Source organism: Homalodisca vitripennis, unplaced genomic scaffold (assembly GCF_021130785.1).
Source record: "Homalodisca vitripennis isolate AUS2020 unplaced genomic scaffold, UT_GWSS_2.1 ScUCBcl_7941;HRSCAF=15835, whole genome shotgun sequence".
NCBI lineage: Eukaryota > Metazoa > Arthropoda > Insecta > Hemiptera > Cicadellidae > Homalodisca > Homalodisca vitripennis.
Genome location: NW_025784055.1, coordinates 6,239 through 25,892, shown reverse-complemented (window position 1 = coordinate 25,892; position 19,654 = coordinate 6,239). Strand labels below are relative to the sequence as shown.

At 32.5% G+C, this 19,654-nt stretch overlaps 1 long non-coding RNA gene across 1 annotated transcript; it reads left to right on the top strand.

Annotated features, from left to right (window-relative positions):
- Positions 1–1,647: 1,647 nt before the first annotated feature.
- LOC124374329 lies at positions 1,648–19,263 on the top strand. Its single transcript, XR_006923545.1, has 3 exons — positions 1,648–1,732; positions 2,227–2,375; positions 19,125–19,263. It is a non-coding gene; the product is annotated as an uncharacterized LOC124374329 (long non-coding RNA).
- The last annotated feature ends 391 nt before the right edge of the window (positions 19,264–19,654 follow it).

Genomic DNA, 19,654 nt, shown 5'->3' with positions numbered 1-19,654 from the left:
CTGTTATTTAATTTTTTATACTTTCTTTTTAGGAGTTATCTTATGAGAATAAATATGTACTAGTACAGAATCTCTCACTTTTAAAAATCTGTCTCACTGTAACGTTTAGAAAACAACCATCTCATTATATCACTGTTAAGAATTTAAAAATTTGTTCTTGCCTGCAAAGTCTATTGGCAATCTGTACATGACATTAGCCTCTCACATGAGTATGACCAGGAATTAACCATGGAGTATAAAAATTGTAATGTGTAAAAATTTTCTTAAAAAATCTTTTAAAAGTGCAAGTTCACCTTGGAAATATATTTAAAACACAATGACTTCTGATTTCAAAAATCACAGTACATCTAGTATCCAGCCAGGCATTTGCAATCAGTATTTTACATTTTCTTTTGTTACAGAAATAAAAAAAAAAAACAACAAAAAAAAACACCTAGGTAATACTTCTAAACAGCTCGTATAAGTTACTAAAAGGAAAACTAATATTCAGCAATCAACCAAAACCTTTTAGTGGATTGAAATTCACACTGGAAAAGACATTCTTTAATGGTGTTAAAAAATTGAAAATAATTCTGATAGGGTTGACATGTCTATAGTCTCCTGAAAAGATATTTCCCATATAAATGATTATTCTCACTTACTGTTTTAAATTTGGGCCTATAAGAATTAGGTATTTCCCTGTAGGGACATTTGAAAATTTCTTTTATTTAGCCCTGTTTCTCAAAAAGGTTCTCAAGATTATAAGCCAGAAAGTTTAAGCGACCTGCCTCCATTAATTACTACTTTTGTTGGAACATTTTGTTAGAGGCTTTTAGTCTAAAAAACAAATTTGTTGCTTACCTCGAAACAGTCGTTTTTTAAAAAAACCCTGCCAGCTTTGGTTTTCAGAAAAGTAACTATCTCTACGCCATTTCAAGCCTTAAAACATACTAATTAAGGTTGCATTTTCAAGTTTTGGAGGAAGAGCTCAATGGCCACATTGTATAAAACTGGCGTGCAATAGTACCATTCTGACTTAAACCTCATCCTTGATTAAACTTAATATTTTCTGTTGAGTTATCTCAAATTCTCTATTTTTACCAAAGGTTGTCCCAACACACCTAGGAAGATTTATGGAATAAACCATGCAAGGCAAAATTGTTAATATCATCTGGTTGATATGTTTTGAAAGAGTGATTCAACTTTTGTGCTATTAAGCTGAATGAATCAGTTGTATTGACAATAGAGGGGAATCATTTTAAAAAACATTGTGTGTCAAGGACTGTGTTAAATCAAAATTTCTCACATCTATGTATGGTAGGACTGAAAAATAATAACAAAGCAAGGAATGAAAGCCTGTAGTGTGTTTCATTTTATGTTCAAAAAAATATAAAGTTTACTCGTCCCATCTTGTACAATGTGCATTCCTAGTGTTACATGGTCATAACAAGACAGGTAAGAGTGTGTTGTTTTGAGAGAGTGCCATAGCGTGCGCGATTACTAGAGTAATCATGACATCATTCAATCGTTGGTTGTAAACATTGTCAAATTAATGTCTTAATTTTGTATTGTATATTAGCAGCAGTTAGATTAAGAATATTGGCATTCCAAAGTTCAAAGTATAAAAATATCCACAACTTTTTGAAGTTAAATGGATTTCTCCATGTTTTCAGGTATTGACCAACTTCACACAACTCTGTCGGGAGGAAATATTTGTTCGTCATGTCAAAGCAGTTGAAACAATTGAATCTAAGTAAGTATTACGACATCTTGCAGTAAGTGATGTGTTGATTTCTTACTACCAATAGAGTAATGGCATGATGGAATATTGGTTGGTCTTTCAAAAGAGAATATTATTCTTTATGGCATCAAAACTATATTTATCATATTAATTTTTTGTTTTCCATTTTGTCTGACATCTAGCAACCATTAGGAGTGTCTGAAGATATGTCCATACTATTGCCAATAATTGTATTACTTGTCTCCTTTTAATCAGTAAAACTTAACTTTAGAAAAATGTTTCTCTTAGTTAGCCAATTATAACCATGAAAGATTTATTAAATCAAATACATCAGGTTTCAATCTAATGGTTTCCTTTTAAAATCTGATAAAACCCAAGAACATCATTTTCAGAATGTTAAATAACTCCTTGAACTCTTAATGTTTGACATTGTAGTGCTAAAAGTACATTAAAATGTTTTCTGTATGAGGTTTGGTGTAGATCTGAACATATTACAATTGTGACAGGGTAGATGAATTTGCAGTGCCAGCTGATGTGTCAACAGAAACAACTTTTGGATCAGGAGCAGAGCCGAGAACAGTTAAAAGAAACTATGAACAGATTAGAGGCTGCTCGAAAACTAGCTCAGAAATAAACATATTGAGTTAAGTGAAAGGTGAGTGTTACCTCAGACAAGTAGACTCTTCTTAATTGTATATAACATAACATGAGGCTGGCAAGATAGTATCACTACCTTCCACTCTATTTGCATACATTATTTAAAGAAGCTGTGGTTCAGGTCAGCTAGTAGTAATCACTGGCAAAGAAGTGAACTACTTTTCCTATCCTCCCCGTGTGGCTGAATGAACAGGAAAGCAGCTGTTTTCACTCCCAAGTCCCGAAACCAAAGAAGAAGGCACCTTCTGACACTGCCTACTTCCTCCACCTCCACAGCCTAAGTATTGGAATGGAAATTGAAAGTTATTTTGTATTTGCTTCACAATTAGTTACCAACTAAGTCATTATATATTCTGTATTCTGTGGTGCCCACAAAAGATGTTCTGAACATTGTCAGTAAGTCAAATATTACTCTTAACTAAGTCTTTAAGTCTTGCTACTTAACTTTTGCAAATATTTCCAGACTTGCATATAAATTTACATTTTATTACAAAATAAATGATCCTAATCTTACAAATTGTGAATTGCTTTCATTCTGAGCACTCTTATTTAGATCTATTTAATTTTGAAACAACAGCCTTTTTTAACTATTTTATTTTTGCACCAAAATTTTTAATACTTTTTTTGGTTAGTTCCAGTGAAACTAATTATATAAAAAATTTGTTTCATACTGTCATAAAGCTAATACAGTATTCTTGTTCCTTATAGAACTGTTGTTGCGTTCCATATCTGAGTGCTATGAGAGTGTTATTTATTACTGTTAAAAACCTAAATACGGAGAGTTTGACTAATAAGTTAGTATAAGGTGATAGACTATATTTGTCGTTGAGGAAGAGTTGGATAGAAATATTCAGCATGCTTCCATCAAAACTGTAAGGTATCTGATAGAGATTTCCCCCTCCCCTTGAAGCAAAAAAAAAAAGCTTCCATCAGAAAAGTTCAATGATACTAAATTTAATGTCAATGTGGCTCGTCAAGCAATGCTTCAAGTATATTATGAGACCTTTGACTGTGTTAGTTAATCTGTCATTTCACATAGGAGTGTTCCCCTCACGTCCTAACAAATTTTCCAGAAAGTAATTCTTCCAATTTAGAAAAAAGACGACGTTCACACTCATTAATAATTATCCGGCCCTGTCTTCTTTTTTGTTTATATGAATGCTTCAGTTTCTTAACAAATACATTAAAAACTCTCAAGAAACGAACATATTTCGATTTAGAAAGGTTAAATCAATAATACGCCGCAGTTAGTGGAGTCTTGTCGAGATGTTTGTAGAGGGGCTAAGAATGTCAAACATCTACACATTAAAGTGTTGTTTTCCTCAATTTATCTAAAGCATTCGATTATGTTATGACCAATCTCATGCTGCTTGACAAATGGAGGGACCCATGGCATCCAAGTGCATTCCTCTCTTGTGGCTTAGTTAATTTTTTAAGACACATATCTCAAGTTTGTCCTAAAAATTCTCAAGCCATGTTTTCTTAATATCCAATGAAAATGATTTATGGAGTACAACAAGGATCTATATCTCAAGCTCCCTATCTTCTTCTGCTCCTATGGTCAGTGACATGGAATCATCCACTACCAACATGGAAGGAATTGTGCAGGCCCCTGTGCTGGATAATATGAGTTTTTATTATTAATGAACCTTCAAAAAATTAGTAGAAGAATCAAAACCAACCTTTGGTTGCAAGTAAACAGTTTGTGTCCCAGCATTATTTTCACAACCTCGAATCTAAAAACCAATTTTTCACAATCTCAATGTTTCATTAATTTTTCCTTTGCGCTCGACAGGCTGTGGAATATGGCACCGGGCATTGTAGTTGGATGATTGCGATAACTAGAAGAGGTCTGTTCTGTCAAATATTCCTTGTTAATTTACTTTGGATCAAGGTATTACATGGAATGTTTCATTATCGATTACGTTTGCTGCAAAATTAGCCTCAGGCATTTATGTTTGAGTCTGGTCTGCAGCTAAATACTGCCTCCTATTCAGGTTATGATCGATGGCTAATTTATGGCCTTAATTTATCCAACATAACTATCACTCTCTACAGGACTAGTTGTTTTGGGGCGCTTGTTGCAAGTTAACCCAACTTTTTAGAGTGTTCAACACTTAAAAAACGAGCAATACAGGCATCATTTTGCATAAACTACAATATAAAAGAGCCCATTTCAGGCCAGTTTTCAAAAAGATTTGCAACTTTGTGACTCTGCTAAGTCTACATTTTATAAACAACGTCATATTGTATGTTTAAATGTAACTTGACTGACTTGGCGAGATGTTTGCTTGGTACGAGACAAGAGGCAGAGAAAACTACCAAACTGATACAGGATGGTAGTTCATGAATGTTTTGCCCTCACAGACAGGTTCATATCATCAACAGTTTGCAAAATGAAATTAAAAATTTGCCTACACTTAAAGCATTTAATACTCGTTTAAAACACTGTTTAGTGTTGAACACGTTTTATAGGGTGAATGAATTTATGGTATTTAACTGGGAGAACCGCAAAAACAGGAGACTTACACATCGAGAGAATTCCATACGGGGCCCCTGAGAAGCGCAACATGGAGTGGTGTCGTACGGAGTGGGTGCAAGCCGTCAAAAGAAGGGAGGGGCTGTCTGCCGCCGCGCCGTCGCGCCACAAAGCTTGCCACTGTCACTATGTCAGTGAGCTGGATCTGCGTGCTGCGTACGATTATTTAAACACATGTTAGACAAATTTAACATTGGCAGTATAGTTAACATACTTCCAATAGTAACAATTACAAAATTACGATCTGAATTTAAACGTTAATGTATACAATTGAAACTTAGGATTTAAGAACAATAATTTTGTTTACTTACTGAATGCTGTAAACTGGTTACTGTGGTAGAGCTTCGATCCCACTTAGATTAAAGTCACCATTATCATCATCACTGCCACTCTCACTCATGCTGCTGTCACTGTCACTATCATCTTGCAAATTAATGACGATATGTTCTGTCATTTCGTCAATTTGAGGCTCTAACCTAATGTAGTCTTCCTCTACTTTTTTGACGTGGTTTACACGAGATAACCATTCTTCAGTAGTTATTTTCCTCAAAATGTTGTTTTCCACAAGCTGCTTTATTATTTCCATTGAAAAAGACACATTACGTTTAGCCACCCTCTGTTTCATGACACTCCATATCATTTCTATAGGATTAAGTTCGGGATGGTAGGGAGGCAAGCGCAGAGTTGAATGAACCGTGTTCAGCCAAAATTGCATCAATTTTTGTAACGGGTATAGGCCTAGCCTGTAACCTAAATCAACTTTTACAATTAATAATAAATTCGAGAAATAATATAATACAATAAATAATATTTTTCTATTAATAATAAATCTAAATGAATAGGAATCCAAACCGACAATTTAATTGCTTAGTTAATGTTATCATTCTCTCATATTTGAGAATAATCAAATTTCAATTTATTAATGAAGGTTAGTTTGTGCATGGTGACATAGTCCGTCACTGACAGTTTTGTAACCTCAAACATAAATCTCGAATAGTAAAGCGGTCATATTTTAATAAAACTCGATAGTTCCTCATCAACATCAAAGAACAAAGCTAAACACGGCACAAAACGCGTGCCACGATTGGCTAACGTAACGATTACTCTCATTGGAGGGTAGCGACCCCCGCGGGAACGCAAACTCGTTTCTCTGCGCACTCGAATTCGAGTGGGTTGTTAGCCAGAAAGTAAAATAAAAGCGGATCATTTTTTCGACCAGAAAAACGGAAAATTTCCGTTTTTTGAAAAGGGTATCACTTTTTTTCCCTCTCTCTGCGCTACTGACTCGAGGAGTTTTGGGAAAGAGAGAGTCTTCTTCCTCGACCCTCTTGATGATGTAGTACGTTGTGAAACAGTTTTTTCAAAATTTTTTCAATTATTAATCAGTTCTTTTTTTTCAATGTGATCCAAATTTAAAATTTTTCAATTATCTGTGAGGACCGCCGTGTCGCCATCCATGGGATTTGGTGAATATGTTTAAGGAGTATTTAAACCTTTTTGATCAACATTTTTAACTAATCAGACTCTTAAATTTTAACTGCTAGGGAGTAGGGGTATTTTCTAATTAATTATTTCAAGCTAATTGGATTTTGTGTTGTAGGATGTTATTTTAAGCATAGCCATAATTTTCATTTTCATCAAAATCATGTTTCATTAGTATTAGTTTTTATTCAATAAATTCTAAAATTTGTTTCTATCAAAATTTTATTTTTCATTTTACCACACATAGCTGCCCTACGCCGCAACCCATTGTAACACGACCCTGTAGAGACAAAGAGTCCTAAAGCTAAATATATTTTTTCACAAAACCTATCTTGTTACTATTTATTTTAATGTAACGTATCCGTTACAAATGGCACCCAGCAACGTGGGGCAGCTAAAAAGTGGTGTAGCTTAATAATTGTGTAGGGGTTTTCTAATTTGAAATAGACTAAATCAAAATTTAAAAATGATGGATCAGAACTTGGAGAATATTGACAATTCGGACAGTAGTAGTGAGATGACACTCGCCGGAGCTAGCTAATAGGCCTAGATTCAGACAGCTCCTTTGGCTAATGCGAATAATGTTGAAACGGTGGTAGGCCTAGATAGAACTGATGCATATCAGCAATTGTTGTATTTGATGACACAACTTAATGACAAATTTGATGGATTAAATAACAAGATGGATGAGATAAAAAACCGATATTTATAACAAGATGGATGACCTAAAAACCGATATTTATAGCAAAATGGATGACGTTCAAACGGGCATGACACAAATTGAACAAAAATTAAACACAAAAAGACGAAAAATTTGAGAACGTTCAAAGGTGAATTTGAAGGGAGAGATTAAAGTTGTGGGGGAAGAAGTTGAAACTAAAATTGCTAAAGTCAATCAAAAATTCGATCAAGAGGTTTTCACAGATTAGTTCTCGGGTTGATGAGATAGTAAATAAAATCGATACACATGCAACGGAGATACTGAGAATAAAAGATTATGTAGGGATGAGTGAAAGTACTAAGGTAAGCTTAAAACGAGGAAGAATCTAAATCAAATTTAAAAGAGGAATCAGACCTACTAGTTGAGTCGAACAAAGTTCAGACCACTGTGAAAAGCGTAAAAATGGAGGGTAGCGGTCTTAATCAACAACCGGCTTGTAATATTATGGGCGGAACTCTATTTGACCGAGTTTGATGAGGGTAATGATAGGAATCAACGCCCTATGAAATTTTTTTGAAATTGCTGAAAAATTTACTAATAGTAATCAAGAACACTGGGAAACAAAACTTTTGTATATTGTAAAATACTTGAAGGGGGAAGCATCTGAGTGGGCTCGGAGAAACATTGACAAATGGGAGAGTTTTTGAACAATTTAAAAATGATTTCAAAAAGAGATTCTGGGGCATTACTAAACAAAAAGATTTTGAAAACAAATTGATGGGTAATGGGAATTTTTTGTGAAGGTAAAACCGATTTGACAAACTATGTGCTTGGGTATTTTTGACATAGCAAAGAAATTGGACAACCAGATGGATAACCTTACGTTTGTTGGCTTTATTTGTCGACATTTGCCGCCACACATAAGTGCCAGTCTGGCAATTCTACAATCCCTTGCTGGTAGGGAAGAACTAGAAGTAGTATTAAATCAGCTCAGTTATGTAAAGCCTTTCAAAAAAGAAAGTTTCAGGGATACATACAACACTAATCATGAAAATGGGAAATAGACAAAAAACATACACAGGAAGGCCAACACAAAACTTTTCATGACAGTACCCAAGGACAGCAGTATAGGCCAAATCATGAAGAACAGGGCAGTAAATACCACACAATTTTCTCATACCAACAATGGTAGGGCCAATCACACTAATGGAAATCATTTTGAAAGGAATCGGGAAAATAATAGGGGATACAACAGACCCGAGGGTTTCAGAACATTTCGAGGTAGGGGAAATTACAGGGGTGGACCCAAATTACCGGGGGGGACACAACTATAGGAACAATTCAGAAAACTTTGATGGGCCTAGGGAAATTGAAAATGGTCAAGATTGACAACCAACAATTCCAGGGGAAATAACTCGGAACTTAAATTTTTGACGAAAGACCAAAAATAAACAACTTTGAATTGATAGGCGATAGTCAGTTTTGTAGACTATCAAACAAAATTTTGCAAATGGATACAGTTAAAACCCCTGGTGGTAGAACATCAATAGGACTTTGTGTGGGGGGTCAAACGATTAAACAATTATATGAGCAGGTAAAAATACATTCATCAAGTTTATCTGAAAACCTAATGATTTTTATTGGTACAAATGACATTCTAAAAAATAATTCACTTGAGCAAATGAAAACTGACATGAAAGATTTAGTTGAATACCTAATAAATTGTAATAAGAAATTAATCATTTTGACTCTACCTCCAATTCCGAAAGTTGCCAAAGACATTGGTATCAGAGGAAAGGTTAAAGATTTTAACAGGTTCATACGGGCATTAGACAATGGGGATACAATCAAAATTAATCATGTCACACCACACTTTGTTGACCACAATGAGTTAGGGTTTAATTTAAAATATTTTGAACAAAAACATCAACTTTGGGGGAAAAACATTTGCTGATTTGGTTCATCTGAATATTGATGGGTTGAAACTTTTAAAAGAAAGCATTGATGAGTTTTTTCAATCAAACAAATGAAGAGTTGAAAGGGGTTGTGCAAAGTAACCAGAATCAAATCATTATGGATCAAAATATAGCGGATGATTTTTTAGATGAAAGCAACTACAATGATGGAGTAATGCGTGATAGGGTTCAATCTTTACCAGAAATTGATATTGGTATTGGAGGGGTTAAATACAAGTGTTTAGTAGATTCAGGTAGTCAAGCATGTATAATGTCAGATGAATTCTATAAGAAAATAAAAAATCAAGTGGGGTACAACATTCCAGAGCTACCTATTAGTAATCTGTCAATTGTAGGTGTTACAGGAGTCAGGTCCAAAAGAATAAATGTTCAAATAAGACTAGAGGTAAATATTGGTGAACAAGTTGTCCCAATAACATTTTTAATTGTTCAAGGACTAAAAATTGAGTTGATACTTGGTTGTGACTTTTTTCAGCAATCATAAGGCTGTACTAAACTTTGATACCAATACTTTATGCTATAGACATGACGGGAAATATCTAGAGACTAAATTAGTGTATAGAAATTGTGAAGAAATTTGTGGGGGGGTTAAGAATAATACATATTTAACAGAATTAACTTGTATAAAGATGAAAATGAAATAGACAATACTTTAGCGAATTTAAATCCATTTTTTTGAACACAGATCAAATCAAGTAGGCCTAGAACAAAAAATTACTAAGATCAAACATGAATCTGAATCAGAAGCAATTGAACAGAGGTTAGTAGACAGAATAAGTGAATTAGAGGCAGATAATGTGAGTATTAAGGATGAGGAACTAGAATTATTAAGAGTAGTACTCTTTGAAAATAAAGAAGTTTTTTCGGATCAACCAGGTGTGTCAAAGGATACACAGCAAAAGCTGAATGTTAAAAGTGAAGTCCCATATATTGGCAAGTCTTATCCGGTTCCGTTTAGTAAAAGAAAATCTGTAGAGGAAGAATTAGAAAGACTGAAACAACAAGATATTATAGAAGAGTCAAATAGTCCTTTTTCTAATCCCTTAGTCTGTGTAGTAAAGAAAGATTTGAGTATAAGATTGTGCTTAGACAGTAGGAAATTAAATTCGTATCTTGTTCCGGATAGACAAAGTACAGAAACAACTGATGATATATTTCAAAAATTTATGGGAGTTAAATATTTTACAACATTAGATTTAACGCAAGGGTTTTTTCCAGATCAAACTCGATAAAGAATCTAGAAAATTTGTAGCTTTCACATTCAACGAAAAAAATTTGCAATTTAAGCGATTACCATTTGGTTTGAATGTAAGCACGGCTCATTTTACTAAAGCGATGAATAAAATTTTGGGCCATGAGTTTAGTAATTTCGTAACTTGTTACGTTGATGAACATTCTAATTACGTCCAGAACTTTTTTGGAACATTTAGATCATATCGATAGAGTACTGAAAAGACTGCATGAGTGTGGAGTGACTGTTAAACTTAAAAAATCAGATTTTTTGAAACAGGAAGTAAAGTTTTTAGGTTTTGTTCTTAGTAAAGATGGGATAAAGATGGATGAGGATAAAGTTGAAAAGATAAAGAATTTTCCAACCCCAAAGAACTTAAAAGAACTGCAATCGTTTTTAGGTTTATGTAATTATTACAGAAAATTTCAGAAAAAACTATTCAGATTTGACGGGTCAGTTTGGTGACATTTTGAGTTCTAAAAGTAAATGGTTTTGGGATAAGACAAAACAAAATCTGTTTGAGAAAATAAAAGAAACATTTTTAGACTCAGTTATGTTACATCATCCAAATTGGAGTAGGGCATTCTATTTAAGTACAGATGCATCAGACATCAGTGTGTCAGCCATTCTTTATCAAGTAAATGATCAGGGGGAACATGAAGTGATAAGTTTTGCAAGTAGGACTCTTTTAGCAACAGAGAAAAATTATAGCATAACAGAAAAAGAATTATTGGCTGTGGTCTTTGCTTGTAGAAAATTCCGATCTTATATTATTGGACATTTTCAAGTAATTGTTCATTCAGACCACAAGGCATTATCTTTCCTTACAACCTGTAGGCTATCTCATGGTAGAATTTTGAGGTGGAGTTTGGCATTACAAGAATACAATCTCACTATTGAGTACATCAGCGGGAAGGCAAAATATTCCCGCTGACATTCTTTCAAGAGTAACGGACGAAAATTATAAAAATCCAGTTGAAAGGAATTCGATAATGGTTTTACAAAATAAAATTGAAATTGAAGTTAGCGATAGGAAGATTAAACCAATGTTCAGAAATATAGAAGAAAAACAAAGGAGTGATGATAAATTTGGGCCTATTTTTACTAAATTGGAGGGTAATGATCAACAAATAAAAGATCAATTTGTTATTCATAATGGAATACTTTTTAAGAAAGATTTAAATGATTGTGATAGTTTTAAAGTCTGTATACCAAAAGCAATTCAATCAGAATTAATTCAATTTACACATTTGAAATATGGTCATTTGGGGGGACATAAAATCTATTTAATACTAAGGGAATATTGTGTTTTTTTCCTAAGATGGAACTTTCAGTAAAGAATCAGTTTAAAATGTTGTCAATTGTGTCAATGTGCCAAACACACCACTGTTAAATCAATAGGATTTTTACAACCAATAATTCCTAAAAAATTGAAAGATATAATCTCAGTTGACTTGATAGGAGAATTGCCTGTAGGAAGAGGAGGTGTAAAATACATATTTGTTGTGTTGGATTTGTTTTTCTAAATTTGTGAAGTTGTATCCGGTCAAAAGAGCTGCTAGCCGAGTATTACTAAATAAATTGATCAATGAATACATACCTGAGGTAGGTGAGATAGGTAGTGTTTTGTCCGATCATGGCTTCGCAGTTCACTAGTAATTTATGGTATAATACCCTTTAGAGACTTAAAACATTTAAAACTATTCATAGTTCTGTTTGGCATCCAGCCTCAAATCCAGTTGAAAGGGCTAATAAGGAAATTACTAAAATATGCAGGATATACTGCCATGAGAAACATACTAAATGGCCATTAGTACTAAATTTCATTGAAAAAGTGTTTAAATCATTCCGTGCATGAGGACCACGGAAGAAATCCCGTTTGAACTAATGTTTGGTAGGAAAGATAGGAATTTTTTACAGGATATGGTTCAATTTCCCAAAGAGAAAAGAATGTTAGCTGACTATCCAGGTAAAATAAGATTAGTCAAAGATAGACTAGTTTCAAAAGGGGAAAAAAGGAAAAGAAAATTTGATAATAAGGTCAAACCAATTAGATTTAGTATAGGAGATGAAGTTCTAGTAAAAACACATTATCTGTCTGACAAACTTGACAAGAAAATTAAGAAGTTCTTTCTGCTTTATGAGGGCCCGTATAGGGTGTCAGAAATAAAATTGGAAAACGCATATGTTGTGGTCAACGAAGATGGTGGTGTGATAGGAACATTTAATGTAACACAATTAAAAAAGTTTTATCGAAATTTGGTTTAGTTCAAACAAAGATGGGGGGTTAAAACAAAATGGGTTTCGTGATTTTTATTATTCCTTTGTAGCTTTTTCCCTTCGAAAGATAAAAAAGTCTTACAAAACAGAATAAAATGGCATGGCTGGGATTTTGTACGATTTGACGGCCATGGGACAAATAAATGTCAAAAACCACATATCACACACAGTTAGGTTTCTGGGTGGTTAACACAAAAAAACATACTTGAAATATGATTTCAAGACAACAGTACAAGGTACAACGATCACACACAGTTTATTTGTTTCTTCTGGGTGGTCAACACAAAAAACATACTCATCTAAGACGATTGAAGTCAACTTACAGTACAAGTTACATAATCACACACAGTTTATTGTTTCTGGGTTTGTAAATAGTTTAAAAGTGTAAGATTCATAACAAATTATTAAATATGATTGGATTGAATAGGAGAATGACATTCAAGTAAGGAAACACAGTTTATTTAAATTGAAACTACAGTAAATTCTAAAGAAAAGAAAGAAGAAGAGAAAAGTAAAAGCACAAAAAGACTAATTAAAATATTTATTATTGAAATAATGTATTGTTTTTCTGATGAGTTAGTTTATTTTGTTGTACGGATAAAATAATAATAATAATAATGAAGTAACATGGGGATACTGAGATGATAATAATAATAAAGCAAACTGGGGGGGTATACTGGTATAAAAGTAATTATTCTTAAAGTAAAATGTTAGAGGTAGGTCAAGTAGGCCTGTTTAATAGTTAATATGATAATGATAGATAGAGGGGTAGTGTAAAATACACTGAACAAAGAGCTAAAGGTGAAGGATATATTGTGAATGGAGTGGATAAATAATAGTAGAGAATAGGAGTGGAAATTGAGAGGTTGGGAACAATTTAAAAGTGGAATGGAAAGTAGGAGTTACAGGATAATGTATGAAATAGAATTGAGCCAATAAAATAAATTCAAAAGTCAGTACTAAATTAATTAATTCAGAGGGGGGAATGAATAAAAAGGAAATATATTAGGCTAGTAAATATTTGGTTTAATAATCATTTAATCAACTTATAATAATGAAGTGCAATGACACTTAAAAGGGATTTTACTGTGCGAAATGGGTATTTTATGGTATGAGGAAGTTAGGAGAATATTGTATTAAATGAATACAAATAAATGAGTGAGAAGAAAAGAATTCAGCTAATATATAAAAAAAAAAAATAAAACTCAAAACAAAGGGACAAAATTGTATTATTATGACTTGGGGGGTTGCAAAGGAATTTCATTAGTTAAAAAATTGGTAATTAATTAATAAAAGGTGATAACTATTAGATAGTGCGTTTGAAGTAAAATAGTACAACAAATAGGTAACAAGGAGGGTGAATAAAAATAAACTACAAAATAGACAGGTTATAATTATTATAACCTCGATTAAAATAAACAAAACAAAAATATTTAAATTACGCAAGATTATTACAAAGGATAAATAATTAAATAAATTTTTACCATTTATTGTGTATAATTTCTAAAAAAAAAAGGAGAAACAAATTTTATAAACTGTGTGGAGAGATTGTTAGTTAATTATGAATGAATTTGTAAGATGAAAAATGCTGAGAAATGAATTTTTATCTAGTAACAATAGTAATAATAATTTATTTGAAAAAATAATGGTTCATATTTATGTTATGTTGATTGTTTTTGACTTAGTTGTAAGAATGTTTAATAAATAATGTAAGTACTATTTGTGAAAAACTTTAATTTTTAAATATTAGGAAATGTTTAGTGTAAGATGTGAAAGTGAGTGCGCGAATATCACAGGCAAATCACAACAACAAATTAAATCACCAAAGCAACTGGACTTAGACACTTTTAAAGTCATGGTGTGTTTTTTATGAATCTACCACAAGTATGGACACTTTGAAGTCATGGTGTGCTTTTCTTTATGTCTGAAAATAAGTCTAAGGACACATAAGTTTGAAGAAGTTTCTGTCAGTGAAGATGAGAATAGTGTTTAAAATGGAACATTTTAAAAAGCATTGGATGTGAGAAAAGTCAAAAACGTTTGGATCAATTCACTGCAATAATACAATTCACTTTGGTAACAAGTGATGAAATAAAAACTGTTCTCCCCAGAAGGAAATAGAAATGTGGAAAGGCAAGAACTTTTAATCAAATTCAACTTCCAAAGGTGATGTTAAATGAAGTAAATGTGGAAAGGCAAGAACTTTTAATCAAATTCAACTTCCAAAGGTGATGTTAAATGAAGTAAATATGGAAAGGCAGGAACTTTTAATCAAATTCAACTTCCAAAGGTGATGTTAAATGAAGTCAGACAGATAAAGCGCTGGGCCAATAAGTATAGAAGCTGTGATAACTCACCATGACTGTAAGTCTATGAACTAAGAGAGTAAACTGTGATAACTTAGCCTGTAGACAATAGCAAAACTTGAACTTCACAAAAATTTTAACTTTAAGTAAAAAATTTGTTCGTCAAGAAGCATGAAGAAAAATTTGTAATATTAGATTTAATTGACAGTTGTTTGTTCTTTGTTCTTCAATTTATTTGTTGTTCGGATTGTTTAATACGTATATCTTTGTTATTTTAAATCATTCACTGTAAAAGTTTTAATGAGTAAAATTTTGTAATGAAAATTTTCAATTTTACCACAAAATTTGGGGGGTATCTGTAACGGGTATAGGCCTAGCCTGTAACCTAAATCAACTTTTACAATTAATAATAAATTCGAGAATAATATAATAACAATAAATAATATTTTTCTATTAATAATAAAATCTAAATGAATAGGAATCCAAACCGACAATTTAATTGCTTAGTTAATGTTATCATTCTCATATTTGAGAATAATCAAATTTCAATTTTATTATGAAGGTTAGTTGTGCATGGTGACATAGTCCGTCACTGACAGTTTTGTAACCTCAAAACATAAATCTCGAATAGTAAAGCGGGTCATATTTAATAAAACTCGATTAGTTCCTCATCCAAACATCAAAGAACAAAGCTAAACACGGCAAAACGCAGTGCCACGATTGGCTAACGTAACGATTACTCTCATTGGAGGGTAGGGTAGCGACACCGCGGGAACGCAAACTCGTTCTCTGCGCACCGAATTCGAGTGGGTTGTTAGCCAGAAGTAAAAGCGGATCATTTTTCGACCAGAAAAACGGAAAATTTCCGTTTTGAAGGGTATTCACTTTTCCCTCTCTGCGCTACTGACTCGGAGTTTGGGAAAGAGAGAGTCTTCTTCCTCGACCTCTTGATGATGTAAGTACGTTGTGAAACAGTTTTCAAAAATTTTTCAATTATTAATCAGTCTTTTTTCAATGTGATTCCAAATTTAAATTTTTCAATTATCTGTGAGGACCGCCGTGTCGCCATCATGGGATTTGGTGAATATGTTTAAGAGTATTTAAACCTTTTTGATCAACATTTTTAAACTAATCAGACTCTAAATTTTAACTGCTAGGGAGTAGGGGTATATTTCTAATTAATTATTTCAAGCTAATTGGATTTTGTGTTGTAGGATGTTATTTTAAGCATAGCCATAATTTCATTTCATCAAAATCATGTTTCATTAGTATTAGTTTTTATTCAATAAATCTAAAATTTGTTTCTATCAAAATTTTATTTTCATTTTTACCACACATAGCTGCCCTATACGCCGCACCCATTGATAACACGACCCTGTAGAGACAAAGAGTCTAAAGCTAATATATTTTTCACAAAACCTATCTTTTTACTATTTATTATAACGTAACGTATCCGTTACATTTTGAACATTTTAAATTTAGGTTTGTGTAAATTAATCAAACTGTACAGCTCCGGTTTTAGGCTACTTGTTTGGAAATTTATATTTCTGTCTGATAGCCATTTAATCATGTCACCTTTTCTGGAATTAGATGTTGGCGCTCGGTTAATTTCGACATTGTGGTATGGGGCATTGTCAATCACAATAACAGAATGTTCAGGGAGATTGGGAATTAATTTACTTTTCAACCATTTCTCGTAATTTGCAAAGTTCATATCGTTATGGTAATCGCCGATTTTTTTGCCTGATTCAAAAGTTAGCAACGCGTTTTTTATAAACCCTTTCTCGTTTCCAGCGTGTACTATAATTAAATCTTTTTCCTTTGCTTAACTGGTACTTTAACATCCCTCATTGCTGTCGTCAGTCCAGGCTTTAGGGGTTGCATGAGGTCGTATGAATATAAGTTTCAATCCATATAAATAATGGGTCTGTTCTCAGATCTGTACTGAGTAATTTTTTTCAAAAAAATTACTCTTTTTCTCTCGGATGTTAATTTTTTCTACCAATACTTTTTCTGTCATTAGTAGCCTTCTTCCATTCTAAAATTCATTTTCTTTAAAATGCATCGAAGAGAGAAAGAACTACCTTTAAAATTAATTGAACTCTTCAGAACAGATAGCAGAGATTTTATTGTTTGGTCTTTCGCCATGAATTCGGTGAAATTCATTTATAGTCCTCCTAATAACACCTACATCGAAATTGTCTAGATCGGTTTTAGGTTTTGTACGATTTCGAATTCTTTTTCGGAGTGCTGAATTCTGCATTGTCTTGAATTATTATTTTTCTCTCAGAAACTATTTTTTTAATAGTTGTCAATGGCACGCCAGTTGCAGCTTTTTACACGGACGAGAACATTGTTTATGTTTATTGCGGCGCCACTTTCTTTCTCATTTTTCATGTATTCATAAAACGTTTGCTACGATTTCTCGAGCTTGGCTATGATACACTTTACCACTTCCAACTTTTTTCAAGAAGTTTACACCCGCCCATTTCAGAAAATATCACACACGGAAAATCCTATAAGCAGTAACGGCGGCAAAACAGTGCAAGTATCACAGAGGCAAGAAGAGTGTTGAACAAGCAAGCGCGAGATCCGCACTACACAGCTCCGCCAATACAGACTGAGGAAGCGTTACCCCCACTCCTCCAAATGACAAGTAGACCACTGCGCATCGCCAGGCCAGGGCCCGTATGGAATATCTCCATCTATACTCCTGATTTGAGGGTGGGGAAAAAAGTGGCGATGATTGGAGCCAGAGTGAGTGTCTTTTATGTATAAAAAAAATTGATTGTGACGTGTGTAAAGAATTATTAGATATTTGACGTTTGTTAAAAAAATGTACTTTTTGCCTCCGCAATAAATATTTGAGTATTGACTGTATTATTACAGTGTATTAATGCTGAAACTGATACAGTTAAAATACTGATTTTTAACAGTGTTTTTTCATAAGAGAATAAATGTTGAATACAACTGTATGGTATAGAATATAGTTTTAATCAGCATAAAGAATATTTTACTGTAACAAAACATGGTACGTTACTTATAAACATGTTTCTACAAAAAAAATAACAAAATAACATTTTAAAGGTAGCTCCATTGAGTTAGCATCACACAGATGTTTGAAATGTTTACTGTTTCATTAGAAAAAAAAATTAGTATGCCCTCTTGAAAGAAATTAACTTTTTAAAACTCACTGAATCTAAAGGGACAAAAGTTATACAAAAAAGAACAAAAATCTGCCAATGAAACCTCATCAGATATTTCGTCATCAGATAAAAATCTCTCATCAATCAAAAACACTCACTTTCCTGATACAAAATAATCCCTAATGTCACTTGAAGAACATGGATCAGCCATTATAAATAATAATAATCATAACCCTCAATAAACTGTGGCTCTAAAACCACAATAAACTAACTACCACAGCAGAACATTTTAATCTTTAGTGCCGGCTGGGAAACAGAACAGCCAATGAAATAGAACAGTCAGCTGGCTAAGCGGTTAGAGCACTTGGATATTTTACTAGTGATGATGCTCTATGTATTCGGTTGTAATAGTCATTGTAGCTAATGAGGTGAAATAAAATTCAATATATTCATGCATATTTCACAGAAATGCGTGGGGTGGTCACCGCATATGTCAATAGAAAAAATTGAATAAAATTACTTCATCAGTAAGGAAACACGGGAATGAGTTGTATTATACAACTTAATCAGATCCCATGTTTAACACACTCTTCTCTTTCCAGTAGAGCTATAGAAGAGTTTATTTAAAATTTTCAATATAAAGTGAAAGGTATATTAAGCATATTATAATTATGAAATATATAATTTATAAATAAAATATTGGGAGTAAAAATTTGACTTTATATGAAATATTTTTTTAATTATTGGTGTAAATTGGCAAGGATTATTGAAACATGTTAATCTGAAAACCATGTACATTTAGAAATAAATATAATTATTTGGTGTTGAACACCAAAGTCAAAAATTTCCTGCTCAGTATTGGTTTTGAACTATACAAAAAAAAAAAACAATAGGTGATTTGCTTTCTGAAACTTAATGACGTTGAGTAGTTTTATAAATGTATTTTTCCAAAATAATCTTGCTATCCTTTCAAATCATACATTTTTAATGATCATCCTTAAGAGTATTTGGTTGAAAAAATAAATGGATAATATATTAAGAAATAAACCAAGATTTGAAACAAAACACACAAAAAAAATAAGAAATTACTAGATATTTAGTTTTATTACCACATTTTTTATTTTAGGTTGAAGGAGACTTTAGAAAATCTTCAGCAACAATGTAAAACTAAAACTTTGGCAGAAAGAAAAATGGCACAAGATTTAAAGAATTATGAAAATAAGGCTAAGAACCTTAACGTGTGCCTTGTAGAAACTTCTTCAAAAATGAACTCACTATACAACACAGGTATTTTCTCTATATAGTCTGCATCAATTGTAGTTCAATATTAAATGTAAGTACCCCTAGTAAATGAATTAGTAAATAAATAGACTGGTTTCTTTGAATAGTATAACATTATTTTGAGTATTATATTTTACTACTGGATTTTATTAAATTCTTGTAACAGATCTTTCTATACTTTTTGACTTAATAAAACATTATAATTTTCAGTGCAATAAAACACAAGTATTACATCACAGAAATAAAAGTACGGAATTAAATTATACATTTTTGTAACTTTTAATAGTTGTAATAATTTAAGTAACCTCTATAATCATCATTTATATTTTTTGCTATATTAATGAGGAAGTGAAATAGTGTAGAAGGAACAGTAAG